Below are 10,040 nucleotides of genomic sequence, written 5' to 3' on the forward strand. Positions count from 1 at the left end.
TTTTATTTCATTGAAGCTAAAGATCTAAGTTATTTTTTAATATCCATAAGCAAATTTTATTACATATTCTACTTCAAAAAATGTACATGTCTTCAAAAATACAAAGTATTTACATCAAGTGATATCACAAAATGCAAATGGTTCATATCTTATTGATTTTAAATATTAGGCAAATATGAAACAGAAAAAGTGGGAAGTCTTTCCTGTTCCAAGGGAAATATCATCGTTGGTACTTCTCTGTTTCCTTCTCCATCCACCCAATGATCAACTATTGGTTGATCACAGGTTCAGCTGTGCCCAAGAAGAAAAAAGACTTCTCTCTTCTTAGAAGCTTACCAGGCTACAAGTTAGGGGGGATCAACGATAATTTGTAGTCCTATGTTAGATCACTAGAATGCCTAGCTAAACCAACATCTTAGGAGCCCTTAATAACCCTGACCTTCAGCTCACTCCCCTCAAGGAATGTATTGCTCCCTCATGAGACAGCAGGCCTTCTGTTCCTCTTGAGTTCCCCAAATCAGCTCTGGGTCCATCTCCCAGAACTAGAACCCTACTCCCATTCCCTTTCCCTTAGGCCCTTAGCCTCTCTGGTAGATGGACCCTAGTTTTATCCTTGGGCCAAGCCCATGAACATGAACTCTTTCTTCTCTTATGACTAGGTCTTTCCCTAAAAGATTCTTCAGTCCCTGTTGCTAGGAGAACATCCCACCAGGCATATAGACATGTCTGGGCACGCTCAAATTCTGAGCAGAGCATAGTTTAGCTCCAAGGGATAAACCACACTACTTTAAAGTTGAGATAGAAAAAGCTTCCAGACAATTCTTATAGACAAGATTAATAAAAAAAAGAGGTTAACTGTGTGTTTAAAAGAAATGGGATTTATGTATAAAGAACTTAAAAGCATTATCTTCTGAAAACTGATGGGAATAAGTCATTTTTTTAGTAAATGTTGATATAATGTACACTTGCACTTTTAGAGTCTCATTTATCTGTTACCTCTTGCAGAAAATGTAATGTTACCCCAGAGCCCACAAAGAAATAATTTTCCATTCAATGAGTGGTTAACTCTTCTTAACTTAGATCTGATTCTTTAAAAGAAGAATAAAACCCACAACAGCTATTATCATTTTATTGTAGGTCACAAGACAATATTATTGAATGATAACTCTACTACCAGGAATAAAAGTTTTCAAAATTGGTTACTTTCCCCTTCTAGATGGAAAAACAAAGTATAATAATGATGTGGAAATATTTAAATTTTATATACAAGAGAATTGTAAGATTTCTGTTCAATATTGCCATTTACATATAGGAAGGAAGATTTCTATGACTCTGATAATTTATTTATCTTTATTTCCACTTATAAATTTGGTTTTGTGGCTATTGCCATCTCAGGATGAAGACTACTTCTAGATCTCAGGTTCAAAAATTAAATGAAAAGAGGAAATATAATTACGTCAAAACATGTTTTCTTCTTTTTTTGATAAAGCTTATTGAAATTAGTTTTAAGTAGATCAACTATATAATACCATCAAGAAGTTTCTAAAAGCTTACAGAAAAAAGGAGATAAAAAATTAATGAACCCCTGGCATTTGCAGTGAACTTGCATGTATAGGATATACACCAGGTACAAGACACTTCAAATACATTTTCGCATTTAATTTTTTTTAAGATTTTATGTATTTATTCATGATAGATATAGAGAGAGGGAGAGAGAGAGAGAGGCAGAGACACAGGCAGAGACACAGGCAGAGAGACAAGCAGGCTCCATGCAGGGAGCCCGATGCGGAACTCGATCCCAGGACTCCAGGATCAGGCCCTGGGCCAAAGGCAGGCGCTGAACCACTGAGCCACCCAGGGATCCCCTCTCATTTAGTTTTTGACACAATGCTACAAAACAAGTGATATTATCCTGTATTAATGAATGAGAAAATGTTAAGTAATCTCATGTTATATAACTAGTAAATAGCAGAGCAAGGGTTTGGTAGAGTTTTTCTTAATTCAAAACACAGGCTTTTTCTACCACACTATGCTGTCTTCAAGAAAATTAACCTTTGAGAGGTAATCAAAAGGTTTTCAAGGTTAACTGTTGTTATGTTTTGATTTATTTTACAGGTTACAAAACCCAATAATGGGTAAAAGCATTCTTAGACTCCACAAGGCTGAGGTTAATAGATAGTTGCTTCTCTATTGGTTTCAGTTGCATTAATGTGTTGACTTCAGCATGTTCACTAAATATCCTCAAGTTCCCATGTTAGCATTGCTAAATAATATGTTCAACTCGAAATTCCCAGTGAGGATCCTCTGGTACAATGTTCTCACTGATCATTTTTTCTAAAAATAAAATAATGAGATCTCATGGCATTGATATGCATTAGTAAAACAAGGAAAGTAAAATTTGCTTTTTGATTTTCAAGAGACCAACTGAGGAAATTAAGATAAGTCCTCTGAATCTATCTCATTCATCCATTTTTCAATTCACTCATTCATTTATTCCTTTGTTCACTAAAAAAATATGTCTGACCTCCTTAACTCCTGGCACTATTTCTATTATGCATGAATACAAGTAAATGAGATAAAGTTTCTGAACTTATATTTTAGGAGGTGAGAAGGCAGAGCAGAATGAAATCTGATATTTATCCAGCAGCTCCTTCCCCACAAGGATTAAGGATGGCGGCTGTGTTCCTCCAATTTGTATTGCTCCTTCAGGTGCCCCTCTCCAAATTGCTCTGACCTGATTCCAGGGCTTAAAGGGGGTAACTTGTCATACCTATGGCCACTGCAGTATCCCTGCTGATTATTGTAATACTGCCCACATCTTTAACAAACTTCTCTTTTGATCCTGTTTTCATGTACCATATATTTCCATGATCTTGGAACCTTTGATTTTCCTATTTTTCCAAATCCTACCTTCTCTACTGCCTGCTAACACTTTTAAGAATTTACATGAAGAAGAGAAATGTAGGCTAATTATACAAAGAACATCTTCAGAAAAAAAGATAAAGAACATGAAGGTGAGACAAAAAGGCAAGTGGTTAATAAAATGATCAAATGACAAAAGAGCTAAAGAAACAAGGGATTTATGATACCAATATGCAACAGGCTGTCCTGGTTTACTAGCCCATTCTCAGGAGTCTTCCCTGGGTTAATCATACAGTCAATCAGTGTGTGTGTCTATCATCTGTCTGTCACTCCTTGTCCATATAGTTCTTCTATGAAAAGCTCTTGTCTTTTCTTTCACAACCATCATAAAGCTGCCTAAACCTGAAAAGGATGTGTCTGCTCTTCTCTGTCATTCATTGCTTTATCTTAGGTCACACACCAATCAAAATAGAGGGATACAAGAAGGAGAAAAATCACCATTATCCAGGCCCAATGGAATATCTGACATAGGCAAGGTTTCTTAGTGCATACAAAAAGCATTGGGAAAGTGTTGTTAAGGAACAAGATCTTCACAAATTCCAATGTATTATATTACATATTATTTAAAATTTACCAAGAGAAAATATACCTTTATAATTGAGGCTTCTAGGACTCAGCACCTTAACTAAGTAATCCAACTTATCACCAATCATCTGATATTATATGCCTCAGAAGGGGATGTGCTGTGAAGTATAGATCACCACTTATCAACCACTCTTGTCAGAATGCTTAAACTGTAGCTCCTCCAAACTCTGGACCTAACATTCAGTTTGCAGGAAACACAGAGGATTAGAGGAACAAGTTATTCAACACTCACTGTTAAGGAAAATAACCAGATGAAAGGGACATTCTGCAACACTGTCTGCTCAGAACTCCTTTAAAAGTCAATGTCAGGGAACACCTGGGTGGTTCAGTCAGTTAAGTATCTGCCTTTGGCTCAGGTCATGACCTCAGTGTCCTTGGATCAAGCCCTACGTTGGGCTCTCTGCCTAGAAGGGAATCTACTTCTTCCTCTCCCTCCATGCTCTCTCTCTCTCTCTCTCTCATTCTCTCTCAAATAAATAAATAAATATTTTTTAAAAAGTCAATGTCAGAAGATCCCTGATAGCCAAAGCAATGTTGAAGAAGAACAAAGCTAGAGGAATCACACTTCCTGATTTCAAACTATATTACAAACCTTGAGTAATCCAAATAGTATGGTATTGACATAAAAACAGACATAGATCGATGGAGCAGAATAAAGAGCCTATATATAGGGGATCCCTGGGTGGCGCAGCGGTTTAGCGCCTGCCTTTGGCCCAGGGCGCGATCCTGGAGACCCGGGATCGAATCCCACGTCGGGCTCCCGGTGCATGGAGCCTGCTTCTCCCTCTGCCTATGTCTCTGCCTCTCTCTCTCTCTCTCTCTCTCTGTGACTATCATAAATAAATTAAAAAAAAAAAAAAAAAAAAAAAAAAAAAAAAAAAAAAAAGAAAAAAAGAGAAGAGCCTATATATAAACTCACATCTATATGGTCAATTAACTTACAACAAAATAGCCAAAAATATACAATGGAGAAATGATAGTCCCTTAAACAAATGATGTTGGGAAAACGGGGCAGGCACATGCAAAAAAAATGAAACCAAGTCAATCTTACACCACACAAAAAAATCAGCTCAAAATAGGTTAAAAACTTAAATGTAAAAAAAAAAAAAAACCTTAAATGTAAAACCTAAATTTGTAAAATTCCTGGAAGACAACATAGGTGAAAGCTCCTAGATATTGGTCTTGGCAGTGATTTTTTTTGAATTTGACACAAGAAGCAAATACAAAAATGTAAAACTATATCAAACTAAAAAGCACAACAAAGAAAACCATCAACAAAACTAAAAGGCAATGGAATGTGGGAGAGTATTTGCACATTACTCTCCCACATTGTGGGAGAGCATTTCCAGTGAGGGGCTGATATCCAAAATATACAAAGAACTCACACAAGTCAACAGTAAAAAAAAATAATGATAGCAAAATAATCATAATAACCCAATTAAAAAGTGGGTAGAGACCTGAATAGACATTTTACCAATTTTACCATATGCAGAAGTACCAATAGGTATATGAAAAGCTGCTCAATATCACAAATCATCAGGGGAATGTATATCAGAACCACAACGAGATTTCGCCTCACACCTGTTAGGATGGCTACTACCAAAAAGATTAGAGTTAACAAGTGCTGGTGAGGATGTGAGAAAAGAAAACCCTTGTACACTCTTGTCAGGAATACAAACTGGTTCAACCACTATGGAAAACAATATGTAAATTCCTGAAAAAATGAAAAATAGAACTACCACATGAACCTGCCATCCCATTTCTGGGTATATATCTAAATAAAATGAAATCTGATCTCAAAGAGACATTCTCATGCTCATTAAGCATGAGTCCCAATTTCCACGATATGAAAGCAAACTAAGTGTTCATTGATGGATAAACAGATACATACACACACACTCACACATACACATGTGCACACACAGAGTGGAATATTATTTAACCCTAAAAAAGAAGTCAGTCTTATCATTTGTAACAACTTGGATGAAACTTGAGGTCATTACACTAAGTAAAATAAGCTAGACAGAGAAAGACAAATCCTACATGGTACCACATGCAGTATGTAAAAAACGAAAGTAAGTATAAACCAAAAAATAAGTTGAACTCGGAAACAGAGAGTAGAAAATTGGCTGCCAGGGACTGGAGGTGAGGAAAAATAGGGAAAGTTTGGTTAAAGTGTACAGACTTTCAGTTATAAGATGAAAAAGCTCTAAGGATCTAATGTATAACATGGTGACTATACTGTATTATGTAATTAAAATTTGCTGAGAGTAAAATTTAAATATTCTCACACAAAAAAAAAGGTGAATATGTGGGGTGACAGAAGTGCGAACTAACTCGATGGGGGGAATCCTTTCAGAATGTATACATTTTTCAAATCAACAAGTTGTATATCTTAGGACTGTGTTTGTCAATTAGATCCTAATGAAGCCAGGAAAAAAATGGATGTCAGGAAAAACTATGGGAGATTAAACTATTCTAGATTAAATAAGAGCATAAAAAAATCCAACAACAAAATAAAATATGTGCATCTTGATTGGATCCTGGATTTTTTAAAACAGCTATACAGACATTTAGTAAATGTTAAAATATCACAAAGTCTACATTAAAATCTAACAAAGTCTAGAATTTACTTTCAAATGTTTTTCGGAATAAATATATACAGAGAGAGAAAGAGAGAGAGCAAACATTTTTTAAAAAGTTACAAACTGAAATTTAGATGAGTGGCATGTGGATATTTACTGTTTTCTACTTTATTGTATGTTTGAAAATTTTTGTAATAAAAAACTGTAGAAAATTGAAGACAGAAAGATACTGATTGGTCAGTAACAATGTGTAAGCACCACTGATCATAGGACATGGTCTACGGACATTTCTTTGAGTGTATTTTCAAGAACATCAGTCACATAATATGTCAGGAAAACAGAGAATCCAGGGTCGGGCATGTTTACGGAGCCTGTATAAAATTTCTTTGTAGAAATTCACAATCGCACATAATGGTAACTGCACACATATTAACGCACTTAATGTTTCAAAAATTGTATAAAGGTATTCATTTTATAGTATAGAAATAAAAATACATAAAAGTTAAGCCATTTATCCAAAGTCAAAGGTCACACAGTTCATGACAGAGTCAAGACCTGAACTGAATCAGCCTGATTCCAAAGACGCAGCTACTAACCACCGCACCAGAGGCTAGGAGCTCTACACTAAAGAAGCTTACGTTCTCCATCTGACTTATTTCATTGAGCACGTACCCTCCAGGTCCATCCACGTTGTCACATATGGCAAGATCTCATTCTTTTTATGGCTGAGTATTATTCTATCATACATATATATACCACATCTTTATCCACTTATGTATCAATAGACACTTGGATTGCTTCTACTGTCTTAGCTATTATAAATAATGCTGCAATAAACATAAGGCTGAGGGTAACCTTTTCAAATTAGTGCTGTTTCTGTTGGGTAAATACCAGTAGCAGAATTGCTGGATCATATATTTCTATTTTTAATTTTTTTAAGACTTCTATACTATTTTCCAAAGTGGTTGCACTAATTTACATTGCCACCAACAGTGCACGAGGATTCCATAGTCAATAATATTATAATAATGTTACGTGGTGTTAGACAGTGACTATACTTTCATGGTGAGCATTGAATAACATATGGAATTATCTAATTAGTGTATTGTACATCTGAAACAAATATAACATTGTATTATACTTCAATAAAAATTTAAAACAAAAAAAAATTTAAAACAAAAAAAGAAGCTTACTTAATTCAAATAATACCCCATATTTGTTACACCTATTATTTTCTGCATTATTTCCTGTGCAATACTTATTAGTCTCCTTAAATCTCTGACAAACTGTTTTATCTTGCTTTCAAAGATCATACCATTGTATTTGGCAGATAAGACAAGATATGTGTAGCAAGAAAACAAACTAGGGCAGATTCGAGTTAATTGATTGTGAAGAACAATCTCTATATAGAGATTTATTTTGTAAAAGGAAGATTTATCAAGATATCTTGAACTAGAAAGATATTTTAGAAATGCTTAATAGCCAAGAAAAAAAGAAGAAATGATCTAAGGATGATGATTTTGAAATTGACTTTTGAGTTATAATACAAGGTGGTTTTACTATAAACCTTGCCTCAGAATTTGAGACTATTCTACTGTTGGTCACTGCTTGAATTTTAGGTAAACTAAGTACAGTTAATTTATTATTTTTAGGTGAATTTGAATATATCAAAATGATAACAGAAAAGACCATTAAATAATATCCTTTATTAACCAAGCAGAAAGTTTCTTTCTTTTTTTTTTTTAATTCATGAGAGACAGAGAGGCAAAGGGAGAGGCAGACTCCCTGCCAGAGGACTCCTCCCCAGATGTGGGACTTGAGCCCAGAGTGCCAGGACCATGACCTGAGTCGAAGGCAGCCCCTTAGCCAACTGAGCCACCCAGGAACCCCATAAGTAAAAAGTTTCTATGTACCTACTATTTAAGTATGCCTGACAAAACTGAGGACCAAATATTCTTTTCAAGCTTAAAATTGCATTGCAAGAAAATGATAAAGAGCATTATTTTCATATGTATAAATGTATACTAAAGCAAAAGTGAGGAAAAAAAGCCATACCTTGAATTTATCTAGAACTCCTTGCCTGGCCTGTTAAAACAGTCACATGTGTGTTAGATCATTCTGCTGCAATATCCTCAGGTCTATAATCACGATGAGCAGCAACACTCAAAATTATCCTCAGCAGCAGAAAACCGTTCGACAGGATGAACACTTGCCTCACTGTGGCATTTTAAATCATCATATTCTAGGAAACTCATAGAAGGAACTCTATTATAGTTTACTACCATTGTGTCTTTAATGAAGATTTTTTTCTAAATCATGATGCATTGCAAAATTGCAAACTTGTGATGGGTAAAACTAACGGGGTTGTGAGCTGTTGACACCATGTTTCCCATGATATAATACAGAGTTTTCAAAAATTAGTTCTAAATTCCATATCAAGTCTCTCTCCTTATTTTGATGCCATTCTCCTTCCAGGCCATAGAGTAAATCACTACCCTCTCATGATGCTTTTTACTTTTTCTACAAATAAGTTTCCAACATCAGGGATACCTCAGCAAGATTAATATGGCTTTTCGACTTAATGTAAATCTTTTGATTTGCTGCTGAATGGACTGTTCTCAGCATTGCTCTTCAACTTCAAGGGACAATGCTGTTTATCATCTGTTCCTGAAAGCAGTCAACCACATCTGGATATTATAGTGCTTTGAATTCAGAAACCATGAAATATAAATGTTCTACTATCAGCAGTGAGCAGAAATCAAATGAATCATTTTGGTTAGACACCCAAAGTGGTTTACATTTCCTTTACATTTCTGATATGTTAGTTAAAAATAAAAAGACCATTAATGTTAGAGGGAGGGATATTTTTGGCTATCAGATTTCAAGCAGAGTGAACTCAGGAGACACAATTAAGGATTTCTAATATTTCGTGTTCGTACTGTTCCCCCGGCGTTTTTAAAGACTGGAGTTTCAGCTAGTCTGTGCTACACACCGCAGCAAAATATAAGGCAGCTTGCCAAATGCTCATCACCCAAATATGTCCTTAGATATTAAATTGAAGTCAAATTTTATGAGAGTGCCACTCGACAGGATTTAGGTCTGTTTGTTTACCTTTCCTATCTTCTATTGTCTGTATTAGGGTACATAAAAGATTGTCCATAAGCGAAGTTATGATGTCAACATTACATTGCTCTAGTAACAACTCACTAAATTTGGCAACTTGCAGTCAGAAGCAACATGTGGCTGAGAGATCTTTAGGCAAATTTGCTTAACCAGGCCATAGACTGATTCTGAATGCAGCTCTCAAAGTGAAGTTCCAAAAATGATTTCATATATTCATTCATTTGTTCATTCATTTCAAAAAGTGCCTGCTGCTGTTTTATGTTCTAAAATTTTCAGCCAAGAAGCTTGCCATGATAGATCTTACATTATGAATTATAAGGGAGGCAGGCAATCACCAGTTGACAAGTTTTCAAGAATAGTAGCATCCTTTCAACAAGCTTGTAGAATCTAAAGAGAGGCTATTTAGGGGGACTATAAATGTATCAGTGTATAAACTAATTTATTCATTCAAAAAGATACTAAATGTGTGTCTGCGATGTGACACTTTTCTAGATACTGTGGGATAAAGCTGTGAATTAAATAAACATGAATGTCTACCTTTCTGGAACTTATACTCTGGTGGAAAGACTGGATAGACAAACAATAAATTATTGTATTACTTTTTTTGATAGTAGTGGGTGCAAAGAAGCAGCATGAAGCAAAAGAAAAGGATATGGAGCGTCACAAGGGAGCAATTTTAGATAGAATGGCTAGGGATATCTCACTGGGAACGTGAGGTGGGAGTAGGAATTCTAATATAAATAGGGGCACCCGGGTGGCCCAGTCTGTTGCATTTCTGAGTCTTTTTTTTTTTTTTTGTAAGATTTTATTTATTGATTGATTCAT

The sequence above is a fragment of the Canis lupus genome, chromosome 21 (genome assembly GCF_003254725.2).
Source record: "Canis lupus dingo isolate Sandy chromosome 21, ASM325472v2, whole genome shotgun sequence".
Lineage (NCBI taxonomy): Eukaryota > Metazoa > Chordata > Mammalia > Carnivora > Canidae > Canis > Canis lupus.